Here is a 16,172-nt window from a genome sequence, read left to right on the forward strand (position 1 = left end):
CTTTTGGAACTTGTATTTTCTTATTAGACAACTCTGTACGCATGAATTCCATGTTTTGGGAGGGATTCTCTTGTATATAGATATTTTTGTGCTTTCCTTTTTATTTTATTTTATTGTCTAGTGCTAATTTTGTTTGCTCTACCCTTATACTCATTACTTGTCATTCTGAGTACGGGTTGACTTACCTACCATGGGTTATAGTAGGTTCCATCATGAGTTGAAGAATCGGATTGTGATATCCATTTCGCATAAGAAGGAAACATTTTACCCATGACGATTCTCACTTAACCTAATAACATTAGTATTTAAAATTCAAAACTATTATCAAATTGAAGCTTAAAAGATCTTTGTATTGGTTTTTAGCTAAACTTATTACTCCTTTTCCTTTGTGGAAAAAAATATTAAATGAGTGTTCTAAAAAATCTTAAATATTTGTGGGAAAATCCTTTCTTATATGTAATTTTTTTTATTTATATTTAAATATCTATTTGGCCATGGAATTTGTTCAGATTTCAAAATCTATTCTTCGAATATTTTCAAAGTTCCAACTAATTTTTACAACTTCCACTCATAGAATTTCTTTTTTTTCTCAAGTTAAATACATTTCCATAAAAAGCCATCAAAAATCACAATTTTGAATTCAAAATGTATAGTCAATTCATAGCCTAAAGACCACTATATTGGATTTTAGCTAAACTTATTATTCATTTTCACTTTGTAGTAAACAAAATTTATTACATTACAGTTAAAAATCATATTATATATACTTGTGAAAATATCTTTTTCCCATAATCACAATCCCTAAATCCATTTTGTCACAACAACAATAACAAGAAACTTTTTTTCTTGGTAGAAGAAGAAGAGAAAAAGGTATAATTTTAGCGATTGTAGATGAATCAAAGAGGTTAATTCTTTATGTTAGTATCTTAATTAATTGACTATGTAAATTTTTAATTTTTTCAATCTTGTTTGTGAGGAATAGTTTTCTAAGTTGTTAGTCCTTTTTAGTTTTAACATAACACATGAATATTTAATTTCTTGCTATTTTATTTAATTGTGTTAGTCGTTAATAGTTAAGAATCACTCTTGGGTATTTACTATGTTGCTATTTATTAATTAATTTTTTGTTATAATTGTTAGTTTGAAATAACACTTGGGTATCTACTTTGTTGCTCTTTTTAATTGTCTATTTGTTCATTGCTTGCTTGATGTTTCATTAGAAAAAGGAGTAGAAAGTGAAGGATCAATTTCAATGAATATAGATGATCAAAAACGTTAGTACATTGTGTTATTAACTCTCCAATGTAGATGACCAAAAAGGTAAGTACTTTGGGTATCTAGTTTTTTCTTTTGCTATTTTTTATTGTATGTATATATTGTTGTTTTGTTTTGCTTATATAACTTTGTTTATCCTGCCAAAACTATAAGTTTAATTTGTAAGAAGAAAAGCAATTATTAATTCTTTTTTCTACTATCTTAACCAAATATCATATGTGTAGCATCATTAAATGTGCTATAAAAATGGGAGAAGAAACTCACACTAGTAATGCTTAGATTTCGTAGACTATTTCTCCGTGTTTCTAAAAGGAAAACCTAAGTATGAGTATTGTTATTAAGCTAGTATTTTTCCCTTTATTTTTTATTTAGTATCTCACAAGTTTAGTGTGAAGAATTACAAACTAAAAACATAAAGGGCACACATGTGCTACCTTTGTAATCATGATTTTATAAGGGCGACTTTCGAATCAACTTGTACATTCTGACTAATTCTATGAGATACATTAATGTAATTCATGATAGGAAGGACACATTAACTTAGAAACAACAAAGTAAAGGATAGAAGAAATACACAAGTAAAGAAATCAATTGACAATAATAGCTATAAAAATCTAAAACCTTCAATTAAAGAACCAAAACAAGCATCAATTCTATAAAGATACCTTTAAGAGGATTGTCCAATCAATATTGTGTCACGACCCAAGCCTAGGGCCTAGACGTGACATGGCGAATGAGGAACCCGAAGGAACCCCAAACAAGCCTCTCAAACTTGTCATCACACTTCATCGGTTGCGGAAGTACAATCAACATTAATTAACGGGAAATAGGGACTAAGGGCAAACCATTTCAAAATGACATCATAGAACAAGAGTCAAGCTCATTTACAAAATACTTGTCCAACGCACACCTCTACATACATAGATAGGACGGGGGCCATGACATACTACCGGCTCCCCTCATAGTCAAAATACAATTGCAAGCTAAAGTCTCAAAACATAGAAGTAGGAAACATAACATAGCCCTCAAATCATTGAGGACTCACCAACAAACTCGGATAAGCACCGTACTAGCCACGTGAATGGAGAGAAGGATCAAGAGTAGCTCCGGTCCCTACATGGTGACATCATGTAGGCAAAATATGTGTTAGTACTTGGAATGTACTAAGTATGCGGGGTGCAACACAACAATAGACAAGGACACAATCGAAATACAAGAAATAGTTTCATAGGCATTATGAATAACAATATGAGGATGCATGATCAAAGTGAAGTCAAAACATGTTTAAGTAAATCTATACTAATAGTAGATATCATATGTGTATACATGATCCAACCAATCTATAACCCCAACTTAGGATGGGGGATGTCGTTCACACCCGGACACCCTGGTGGCAAGGTATAAACCCCTCACATGGTTGATGTTGGTCACACCCCAAGCATCCTAGGTGGTGAGATATAAACCTCTCACATGGTTGATGTTGGTCACACCCCAAGCATCCTAGGTGGTGAGATATAAACCTCTCACATGGTTGTCCGGTTCTTTTCCCCCGGACCGGGCATGGTCATGCAACACTTTATATAGGAAATTCCCATTAGGCTCTAATGCAATCTCACGTATGGAATGAACATATACACAAGCTTAGTTTGTCATCAACACATCTCTGGATTGCCATACATCTCATAACTCAAGCTTTAAAGCATCGATTCATTAATTATCCATAGTTGGACATTTTGTCAAACACCTTGAAGGCATGCAATGGAATCAAAGAGCATGGAAAATAGGGTAGTAATTATGCAGCCAAACCAGTGAACAACCTACAACAACACCTTTTAACACCCACAATACCACATGAAAATCTCCACATCCATTCCAAATTTAGATTCAAGTTCTAGAGTCACAACATGCTCAAAACAATCACTTTTCATGTTTAAAATTCAATGTGCAGGAAATTATTACAAAGAACAAGATTAATTTATGAATCTTAACTTAAACCATGAATTAGTGAGTAGAATAGAGTCTAGGCACTATGGGTGGAAGGACCCATGAGTTCAACACCACATACCTTGAGTTCTTATGAAGGTCTTGAGAGTGTCTTCAATGGAAGCTTGGAACTTGGAGCAAGAGTCTCTTCAATCTTGAGGAAGGTTTTGGATTAGGATTCTTGAGAGAACTTGAGAGAAATTGTGTCTAAGTATGGGAGAGGTGTTTTGGGAAATGTTTTAGAGATGAGAATTAAACTAATGGTATATAGGAAATAACATATGCCCTTTGGAAAAATGGTCCAACACTTAGAAAAAAAATGAGGCGGGTGAACAGTAAAAACGCTCACTGGAAATTGCATTTCCTGCCGGACAGATTTTACAAAAATGGGCATAACTTCTTCGTCCGAACTCCGAATGAGGTGAAACTAAGTGCGTTAGGTAGCTAACTCCAAGGGCTTTCCATGGATATGTTATGGGCCACCCAATTATTTGTGTTCTAGGAGATATGACCCTCCAAAGTAGACCCTCGAAAAAGGCTTCACTTGGAAATTTCGGATTTTGATACGGTTGCTCTAAAATTTGGGTTAGACCCATTTTTCACTCAATTTGACCCCCTAAACAAGAATATGAAGTCGTATTTTCGAAAAACGAAACATATTTTTTTGATATAGCTAAACAAGTTTCCGGTAACTTCCGAAGCACATTTTTAAGAACCTTTTGGGTCATTTCATATTGCCTAGCAACAATGTCTTTAGCCCTCACCACAATAATCTCTCTTATCAAAAAAATAAGGCTTAGCCTTCTTAGGCATACATACTTGTGTTCAATAACAGAGCCAGGAATCTAGCAATGGTTCAAATTTTAAAATTTTAGTTTCTTTTTTTATAAGTAGGTGCACCAAAAACTTTAAAATCAAACCATATATAATATATAGCTTTCACACATGGAATTGTGTTCCCAAAGTATATCTAAACATTAAATGTTGTAATGTACTTTTAGGTTTTTAGGTTTTGAAAATTTAATTGCACACACAAAATCACTCAAAAGAATTCAGAAAAGACAAAAGGCTAGAGACTAACAAACTTGTGATATAACCAAGCATGAAGTACACTCTTGAAGATCAAATCCTCACATGAAGCACAAGTTACTTGGCTCTTCCAACGACCATCAAAAAAGGATTTCCTAAAAGTACAATGTGTGCACCCAAGTGTGTTACCTAGTGGTCGATGAAATAGATTTAGAACCTAAGATCTTAGGTTCAAAACTAAGTGATTTCTTTCTATCTATTCTAGCCATGTTGGGACAGAGTTGTTAGGTACCTATTGCTGGTGAGAGGTGATAAATATCTTGTGGAATTAGTCAAAGTGTGTGCACGCTGGTCCGAACACAATCACAAATATAAAAAAAAGGTTTCAGTAATGTCAAAATACCAAGTAGGCAATATCATATGGTTTCAGGAAACATAAAGTACAAGTGATCCTCTATTTAGATAAAGTTACTTTCAAGGTGATACGATGATCAAGTCACACACTTCTAAGGTGTCAGTAGAGTCGAAAGGAAAGAATATCCAATTTGGGTAAAGAAAACAACCTTTTACACCATTTTAACTCCTATCAACATAAGATGCACTCTCAACACAAGCATGAGTATCTTCAAATGTATATAAATAGTAAAAAAAGATGTCACACAAAAATAACTTCATTCAAGGTTTCTTGACACGTATATAAATAGTAAAAAAAGACGTCACACAAAAATAACTTCATTCCAGGTTTCTTAACATGAAAGATCAATATTAATTTCAAGATCACAATCAAACATATTATAAAGAATCAACTATTGGAGCATTCAAAGAAAGAAAGAAAATTTTGTGGACAAGTATCACCTTCTTTGTCAATATTGTCACGATCCAGACCATTGTGTGTGGCACTCACACTATCCTTTGCTGGGAGAATCAGTTACTAGCCCAATAATACCCATCAAACCTATAGGAAGAAGACAAATAAAGAATTAGAAAAACTGAAAAGTAGTTAAAAATAATTGAAGGATTGAGTTCTCATAAACTCAACCTATTAAAAATATATGTTGCAGAAAACAACTCCTAGAATTTGATGTCATAGTACCAAACTCTAAATAGTCAATAATGGGGAAGCTAGAAGCATAAATTTAATACTCTAAGTTTCTATGTCCAAAAATATGGACAAAAAAATGGAGAAGAATCCATGGTAGCCCAAAAGAGTAGCTCACCCATGAATTCAAATGGTCACGCATCTCTCAACTGAGGTCTCATATCAGTTGCCTGAATATGACCTATACTCAACAAGAAAAGAGCAATTGCAGTATCAATACACAACCAGAGTATACTAGTAGTATCATACAGTCAATTCCAAAATATAAATGTACGTGAACAACTACAAAATAGTAAAACAGGCTAACACATACACATACCAATAGTCACAATACAATACAGATTCCCAATAACAATATCCTAAATCCACCAATGCATAAATAATGTCCCACATGGTCACAAATGCACATACATTGTCCTATCATGGAACCCACACATATTTTTTTAGTGGATCAGTGTGGTACCTAAACCAACTAATTTTAGTGTTCGTATAAGGTGTGGTACCGGAGCCAACCATTAGTATTCCTATATTGGCATGCTACCTGATCCAACTAGCGATCAGAACATCATGGACAATCACAATCACAATGAACAATCATACTTGGATAAACAAGTAAAATAAACAGGTCCATTGCATGATATTATCAACATGATGTCATTTAATATTCCTCCCTTAGAAGTAGACCTGCATACATACATAACTTGGAAAATACACAACCATGATCTACCTCGAATCAAGTCTTTAAAAAACTAAAGAATTGAGCTTTTCCTTTTTTTCTAAAGTGCTTTGTCTTGTACTTAGTCTAAACAATAATGAAAAATACAACACTCAATCAATAATGGCCTATCAATATATAGATTATAACCAAATCATAAGCCCTAGGCTAATTCATGATCATTCTACCCAACAAGGGTGTTTCCCACTATTAATTAAAGTCAAAACCCTACCCCAAGGATAATACCTTAGATTATAAGGCTTAAGAATCAAATTAAAAGATAGGGGGAAAATGAACTTGCCTTTACCAAATAAGTTGGAGGAAAAACAACTTGGAACTGCCCTAAATTGTCTTCCCTTCTCCCAAGAACGAAGTTGAAGAAAATAAAAGTCTTTGATGTTTTTTGCATAGGACCCTGACTTACCCCACTATATCGGCCCGACATGCTATATTAGCATCACCATAGTGGCTCCCCTCACTATATATCTTGCACAGATGTTCCACTATAGCGGTGTAATGCCCACTCTACTCGCCTGCATGGAATTAGAGACTCGGAAACCTACCAAAAAGTCCATATTTGCAACATATCTTTAACGTCAAGCTCGCATCAAGGTCGATACCAGAATTTACTCATTCTAATTTGATTGTGAAAAGACTTATGGATTCCTTTATGTCTTTGCTACTAGAAAAATTCAACCAAGCCTAGACATATAACCCAACCCATTCTAGAATTTCCCTAAAAACTTATAAAACACTAAGTCTTTCTTCCTGTGCTTCTGCCTTCGAAGTGTCCCTTCTCTTCACTTCTATTTCTTCAAACCTTCGATGCTTAACTAGCTCATATAACTTAAAGAGATAAAGCTCTCGCTTTCCTGAACAATGGACTTAGAACAATCTTTACCCATTCCTATTTTCTTAATGGACTCAAGAAGCATGCTACCAAGTGGATTTTAAGCATGCTGTCAATTTTTCAGACAAATCACTCCATCTACTCTCTTCATCACATGACAACGTACTATCATTTGTTTCTCCTTTTGGTAAGGTAAATCATTTTATTAACAAGTGAGGGAACCTTGTATACAAGTTATATAAAAGAACCTACACCACAATATGATTCTCAATAAAAAAGGTGCAATCTTTTATAAAGATAGGGACCTCAAAATTACAGAAAAAGAAAACTAGAGAGAAAACTACTTTGCAATTTTAAAAACATTTTCTCCACTTCTTCATAAGCCATTCTATTTCTCTCTTTCTAAATAATCACATAGTTGCTAATGTTCGTGCCTCTTTTCCCTTCTTCCTTCTTATGTGAGTCCAACTTTTCAAAGCCTTTTTAATTGTGTCTGACATTACCCATTGCATCTTAAACAAGTTAAGGGCCACCCTCCATAGCCTATTAGCCAGTGTACAATGGAAAAATAGATGATAGACATGTCCACCCTCAGTCATGCACATAAAGCATCAGCTAACATAGGTAAACCTCATTTTCCTTAAATATTTTGATGTGAAGATCATGCCTCTTGCCGCCAACTACACAAAGAAACACATCTTTCTCATTTCTATAATTTCAAATGGGGTCGTGATGGAAGGAATATTCTTCTCTCACAAGAAAATTCATATAAAAAGATATGATAGTACATAAACTATGCTTGCTCCCCAGATAGCTCCATATGTCTAATATGTTGTTGGTGTGTTCAACCATAAAAAAATTTCTCCATCTCCCAGTCCTAGAAGTTTCTTCATAATAAATCCTAGTAAATGACCCCTTCACGAGAACTTCAATTAGTTTGATTGTCATCTCTTTTTGAGTTCTCTTTGAGAGGAAGCATGATATAATATATATATATATATATACACACACACATATCAGAAAAGGCTTCCTTCAACTTATTCTACCTACAAAACTTATGTTCCCAAGAATAATTTTGCTTCCATCTTCGACCTTAAATGAAATATGTACACTAAAGTCTTATCATACCTTCGTGATACTATGCCACCTCCATACCCGGAAGAAGATGTATACTCATGACCCCATACATATAATCTATCACCTACCCCTCCTCCAAAAAGTATTTTCCTCTACCCCAAATCTGCCTATCCACTTCCTTAGAAAAGTTTGAAATAAATAACTTTAGATCATTCACTCTCAGTCTTCCTCACTCCTTTGGAGGTGTAATTCTCTCAAGTTCACTAAATTAAACTTCCTAATTCCATCTGTTGTATCCCATAAAAAGTTTCACCAAAGTCTTTCCAAACTTTTAGTACCTTTACCACCCCCACCCCCCCCCCCCCCGCAAAAAAAGAGGTCTAAAATATGTAGGAATGCTAGAAAGAGTTCTACATCTTTTGTAAACCATATAGTCTCTTATTAACTCTCGCAATCATTGGATTACACAATGCTAGATCTTTACTCAAAGGTAAACCCAAATATGTAGCATGTAGAGTACCCACTTAACAAGTTAATACCTCTACCATCTTCTCAAAATATTATCCACAACTACACCTGTGTGATCTCACATTTTCCTTAGATTAATCATAAGGCCAGATATAACATAGGAAAAAAATAAGAATGTATTAATGATCTAACTCTATGTGGGATACATTTGCATCACAAAAGACCAATATGTCATCTGCAAATGAAAAGTATGTAACTGTCACACTTTTAGGCCCTCTCATAGAAGAATCAAAGCCCTTCAATAGCCAACCTCCACTGACCCCATCAATAATCTTGCTCAAATCTTCACCAAGATATATAACATAGCAGACAAAAGATCCCCTTGTATCAAACCATTGAGCATCCAAAAGAAACCGCACGGACTTCCATTCAACAACACAAAGAATTTGGCCGTGGAAATGCAATCCATCTCCTCCACTTATCTCCAAAACCCAAATGGAATTCAAGAAATCCCAATTCACATGATCATAAGCTTTCTCAAGGTCCAACTTAAGGTTGCATTATCCGGAAATCTCCAGATCTATGCTAACATTCAACTCCCAAAAACTTTTCATTGATTACTATGTCTTTCCTCATCTCTAGGTGCCTAGGTATCCATCATAATCCTTTCCTTGTTTGAGCCTCCACCTTGACTTCTTTCTGGAACAAACCACTTCATTTGCCACCAAAGATGCATCCATAATCTTTCTTCCCTCCACAAAACTGTTGTGAGAAGTTGACACCACTTATTCAAAACCATTTTTAGTGGGTTATCATATTTTTGAGAACTTTGACCCAATAAAATATTCTTCTAGAATATTTTTCATCTTCAACCATCATGTATGTTATATGCTTAAAAAAAACCTATCAAAAGCTTCTTTTACTTCTCCACTTTAAAATCTTTTGATGCACCAACAATCAATTTTGTTGGTAGTATTTCATTCACAAGCAATCTTGTTCTCCACTAGGCCCTAGTTCTATTACCCTCCTCTAAAGTATGTATTAGTGGCTATACCTTCATAGGCAATATAATTTATCCATAAATTGATTTTACGGTATAGATGCCTATGAATCCACCTCTATGTCGTGCAGTGATGATGTTTCAAGTTTCATAATCTATTTGCTAAATATTTTGGCGGTTTTCAGGACACTCTTCCATTAGATTAGTTTGAAGTACCTTTAGTCTTCTCTAATTATTTTTTGAGCAATATCAACCGTGTAATGTCTTTTGTTGAATTCATTATGTCCTCTACATAAGGATGGATCATGTGCACCTTACTTAAAAGTTCTCTATTCCACAATTTGGTATTTGACATAAAAAAAATCATGCTTTAGGACCGAGATTGTGATTTTTTTATTGATGAATTTAGATTACTAAAGGCTAATGTTTTTTTCAATTTAAAATTTTTACTCTCATTCCTTGAACTAGTGTGAGTGAAACATAACTCTGTCATAAATCTATTCAGCGTTGATTATTAAGATGACATCATTTGGTGAAGGTGAATACCCTTTCCACCCAACATCCAAACTTTCCATATGTCAATCTTGTGAAGAAAAAATAAGTATCACACAAGTTGTATGCAAGCAATTACTTTATGTTTTGTGTCACGCCCCGAGGCTACCCCCTAGACGTAACACGAGACTTAGGACCACGAGTGACCCCAAGCTAACCCTGAGTTTGGCATGTAACAAGCATACTGTAATATAACTAAGTAAACACATACTATGTGGAAGCTGAAAATGGTGGACATCTGGAAAGAGGAAAACCCAAGTAGTCTGAATATATAAAATATATAATAAAAATTCAGTGATGACTGAAACAACACTTAACAACTCGAGCTGAATCTACTACTATGTCTGAAAAGCCTCTATCTGAGTAGAGTTGGTGGGACATTCCCCCAGTTAACTCTAGCAGGACTAAAAACTGAAAGAAAAGACTGGAAAGTAAAGCATGTCTATTGTCCTCGAAGTATAAAGACTTACCACTGAAGCTCTTGAACTCGGACGGGGGAATCGAACTAAGCATGATCTTAATGTTGAGAACCTGAACCTACATCATAAAATGATGTAGTGCAAAAGTATGTGTAAGTACTTTGGATGTACTAAGCATGCGGGATATAGATATGCTAAGATGTGTGATATAAAAAGAAAAATATAATACTGGCAATATAGACTAAGCATGGCAAAAGGTTGTACTGAAGTATAACTGAAAACTGAACTAAATGCAAGGACTAAGTACTAATCATGAAGATAACATGCTGAATTAAATACTGAAGTAAATGTTAATAACATGGTCAAGGCAATAAGAATATGACTATGAGAGCTATTATAAACCGACATACACCACGTGAGCTAAACATGGAGTATGATGAATATGCCCCATCGAGAGGACTCAATATACCTTGCTATGGGTATAGAGGCATGATTGTGGCGTGATCACTAAAATTGATGCTCAACAGAGGGGGCTTCTGAACCTATATTGGCACATAGTTCTGGGACTATAAGGGTACACTGCACTCTAGTCCAACTCGGTGCTAAATCTACTCCCAATTGAATATGTGTATAGCTAAAATGAAACGAAGATACTAAGTAGCTCAAAATGCTGACATGCTATCTGAAAATGCAACATAAATATACTGAAATATATGGCATTTGAGTTTTGAAGCATGATTTTCTGGTTGATCTACCTAGAAGAATAATTCATGAGTTGATAGTTGATACAAGCTAGGATTATAAATTCCATACATGAAAATTACACTAAAAACCACGAATCATGCTATTTAGACCATGGGAACTATAACAACTAAAATCACAATAAATCATCAAAATTAGGAACTCATTGGTCTGAACAGTTTAAGAGAAATCGAAGAGCTGACTAAATTTTAGGGACCTAGCTGGTGGAAGGAACCCACTAGTGAAATCCCACATACCTGGTGAAGAAAATTACGGAGAATTCTTTTGGATTTTGGGGCTGAACTATGAAAAACACCTCTGTTCATTCTTAGGAGTATCTAGTGCCTCTTTCTCGGATGATTTTAGGAGAAGGAGGGTTCTAGGTTGTTTCTGACTAGATTATTAGGCTTTGTTTGAGTAAAACAACGTAGTTTAGGCATCAAACAACATAGGTTAAGTGCCTAACTCATAGGGGAAAAGACCAAAATAACCCTGACTTAAAAGTTGACAGACCTCTTTCACGGGCCCATTCACGGACCGTATGAAGCACCATGGACTATATGGGCAACTGTGGTTCCTCACAGAAACTGGGCTGGTATTGGTTCATTTTCAACGAACCACTTAATGGCTCGTGTAGGGTTCCGCAGACCGTCTAGTGGTATATGGTTCTTCACAGGGCCTTAGGTGGTTCTAGTTTGTTCTCACGGCCAACTGACGGCTCGAATGAAGTTCCACAGCCCGTGTAGAGTTCCACGGCCCGTGTAGGGGTATGTTGTCCTCCACATTCTTGTTGGGTGTGAACCACAATAAGGGTGACAGATCGTGGTCCTATTCATGGCTCGTGGACCCCTCTGTGGTCCACCATTTTCCCCCTTGTTCAGTCTTAGTTGGACTTATGAAGTGTTACAATATCTCCCCCTTGGGATCATTCGTACTCGTATGAAGACTAAACAAGTTGATTCTGGAGGAAAGATTTGAAATCCCTACCAACTGAGTACGAGAAGCTGATATCTAACCAAACTGAGTTCTATTAACAGGCAAATATGCTGAAATGCAAGGATAACTAGGCGAAAATGATACGAATATTGAATTACATAACAATAAGCTGAAAGAATCGAGATGAACTATTACCTTAAGCTCAAACTGAATCGAAAGGAAAGAGATGAGGATACTTTCTATCATGGCTTCTTCTGCTTTTGAAGTCTTCCCTCTATGGGCTGGCTCCTGTATAAAACCTTTACTGAAACGACTTCCTTATTTCTCAACCTACAAGGTCGAGAATTTCAACTGGAACCTCTTCATAGGTGAGTCTATCCTTTACATCAACAGTCTCTAAAGGTACTATCGATGTCGGATCCCCCACATACTTTTTTAACAAAGAAATGTGAAAGACTTGATGAACCACTGCGTATTTTGTTGGCAACTCTAAATCATAAGCCCCTTTATCAACCTTTCTTAGGATTCTGTAAGGGCCTACTTACCTGAGACTGAGTTTCTCTTTCTTGCCAAATCTCATCACCCCTTTCATGGGTGACACTTTTAAAAAAATCCAATCATCAATTTCAAACTCCAAGTCCCTTCTCCTTACATTTGCATAGGACTTCTGACGACTCTGAGATGTCTTTAGTCTATCTCTGATGAGCCTAACTTTACCCACATCCTCATGAACCGAATCTAGCCCAATCAATGCTACTTCACCTACTTCAAACCAACCAACTGAAGATATGCATCTACACCCATACACTGCCTCATAAGGGGCAATCTGAATACTAGAATGGATGTCGTTATTATAAGAAAACTCTATGAGAGGTAGGTAATCATCCCAATTACCCTTGAAATCGATCACGCAAACCCTCAAAATGTCCTCTAAGGTTTAAATGGTACACTCTGCCTGACTATTCATCTATGGATGAAATCTATACTGAGATTTACCTAACTACCAAGACCTTTCTGAAACAACTTCCAGAAATGAGATGTAAAGTGAGGAACCCTATTTGAGATGATAGACAAGGGAACCTCATGAAACCTGGCTATCTCGCTGATGTAAATTCAGGCGTAATCCTCCGTTGAATCTGTAGTCTTGACAGCCAAGAAGTGAGCTGACTTAGTGACTGTTCACTATCACCCAATAAAGTTATGTTGTCTACGAGTATGAGGTAAACCCGTAATGAAGTCCATGTTTATCGCCTCCTACTTCCATGTAGGAATGCTAATGTCTTGAGTCACACCTCCTAGATTCTAATGTTCTTACTATAACATGTAGACAGTTAGGACACTTTGCCATAAAATCTATGATGTCTCTCTTCATGGCGTTCAACCAAAATATTTCCCATAGATCACGATACATCTTAGTGGCACCCCGATGAATAGAATACTTGGAATTATGGGCTTCTGTAAGTATTTGCTTCTGTTACTCACCCACATTAGGAACACATAACCGACCCTGGTAACGAAGCACACTATCTCCCACTTGGGAGAAAACCTCAACTCTTTGCTAATGAACTACACCTTTCAACTGAAGTAATATAGGATCACTATCCTGTTTTTCCTTAACCTCTACTACTAATGAAGATTCTTACCCATTCTTAACTACCACACTACCATCTGACATGTCTATAAAGAAAACTCCTAAGCAAGCAAGCCGGTCAACATCTTTGGCAAATTCTTTCTTCTCTTCCTCAACATGTGTTATACTACCTATGGATAGTCTGCTGAGGGTGTCAACCAGTACATTGTCCTCACCCAGATGATAGAGCACATTCATGTCATAGTCTTTGAGGAATTCAATCCATCTCCTCTAACAAAGATTCAACTCTTTTTGGGTGAACACATACTGGAGGCTCTTATGATCTCTGAACACATCAAAATGAACATTATACAAGTAGTATCTCCAAATCTTTAGGGAAAACACTACAGCTGCAAGCTCGAGGTCATGAGTCAGGTAGTTCTTCTCATGGACCTTAAGATTTCTATAAGCATAAAGTATGACCTTACTTTGCTGAATGAACACACAACCTAGGTTGACCCTGGATGCAACACAATAAACCACATAACCGTCTGATCCATCTGGTGCAGTCAAAAAAGGAGTTGTAGTCAACCTGGTCTTCAGTTTTGAGAAGATTTTCTCACACTCGTTTGACCATGTAAACTTGACCTTCTTCTGAGTCAACTTGGTCAATGTGGGAAGCTATGGATAAAAATCCTTCCACAGGCCTCCGGTAGTAACCGACTAAACCCAAGAAACTTCTGATATTAGTCAACGAGGTGGGTATGGATAGTGTTTCACTGCCTCAATTTTTTAAGAATCCATTAGGATCCCTTTGCTGGATACCACATGACCAAGGAAAGCGACGGACTGTAACCAAAATTCACATTTGTTGGCTTAGAGAAGAACTAGCTATCTTTGAGGATTTGCAGAACTACTCTCAGATAGGTCGCATGATCTTTCTCTATCCAAGAATAAATGAGTATTCATCAATAAAAATAATGGAGAACAAGTCCAAATACTGTTTGAACACCCTTTTCATTAAGTTCATGAAAGCTGCAGGAGCATTCGTTAGTCGAAAAGGCATAACTACAAATTCATAGTGACTATACCGAGTCTTGAAGGCTGTCTTTGGGATATCACTCTTTTTAACTCTAGGCCGATGATACTCAGATCTGAGGTCTATCCTAGAGAAGCAACTAGCACCCTGAAGTTGGCTGAACAAGTCGTCAATCCTGGGGATGCGATACTTATTATTTATTGTGACATTGTTCAACTGACGATAGTCAATGAAAATCCTTAGAAAATCTTCTTTCTTTCGCACGAAAAACACTAAAGCACCCCATAAAGAGATGTTAGGTATGATGAAGCCCTTATCTAGAAGGTCTTTCAACTATTCTTTCAATTACTTCAGGTCATCTGGATCCATTATGTAAGGAGGAACATAAATAGGATGGGTATCTTGAAGGAGATCTATTCCGAAGTCGATTTCCCTTTTTCATAGGAAATCTAGGAAGATCTTCTGGAAAATCATTCACCACTAGGACTGACTTAAGAGTTGGATTTCAGAGTTTGAATCCTCAAACCAAACAAGGTTATAGATATAGCCTTTGGAAATCATTTTACTGGTCTTAAGGTAAGAGATAAATCGACCTATCGGCACTGAGTTACTACCCTTCCTCTCTAAGACTGGCTCTCTTGGAAACTGAAACTGAACAATCCTAGTCCTACAATCGACTGAGGCATAAAGGGAATATAACTGATCCATGCCTTAAATGACACTGCAATCTACCATTTCTAACTCTATAAGGTCCGTTGAGGTAACTTTCTAGGAAATTGTGGTTGGGCAAATTTCTATATACACGTCTAGCTATAATTGAGTCACCCACTGGAGTAAAGACTGAGAAGGGTCCTAAGAGATTTTCTGGACTACACCGAAGTTTACTTCTATATAGGGAGTTTCAAAAGAAAGTGTAGCCCCTGGATCTAACAATGCATATACATCTAAATGGAAGACTTGTAGCATACTAGTGACCACATCATGAGAATATTCCTGGTCTTGGCGAGCCTAAAGAGTAGACAACTTATTTTGGTGCTGACCACCACCTATACCAAACGAGGCACCCTGTTTAATGGGGCGACGTGCTGGCGCTACTGAAGTTGTAGAATGATCCTTGTTACCTCCCTATCCTTTCTTGGAAGAAGGGAAATCCTTCAATCTGTGACCAGATAGACCACACCCAAAGCACCCCTATTTGCGAGCAAGACACTCACCAGGATGGTTGTTACTACACTTTGGAAAAGTTGGAAAAGTCCAGTTACCTGAGGCACTCCCCTGAGACGTAGATTCTGATGCCCTAGCTTATTAATGCTATCGAAACCTGGGGAACAGAGTGCTAGATGATGAAGGTGCTGGGGTTGTACACCTCTGCTGAAATTGTGAACAAAGGTGTATTTATAATTTCATGTTCTAGCCTTT

Source organism: Solanum verrucosum, unplaced genomic scaffold (genome assembly GCF_900185275.1).
Source record: "Solanum verrucosum unplaced genomic scaffold, falcon-dt-bn FXZP01000139.1, whole genome shotgun sequence".
Taxonomy (NCBI): Eukaryota; Viridiplantae; Streptophyta; class Magnoliopsida; order Solanales; family Solanaceae; genus Solanum; species Solanum verrucosum.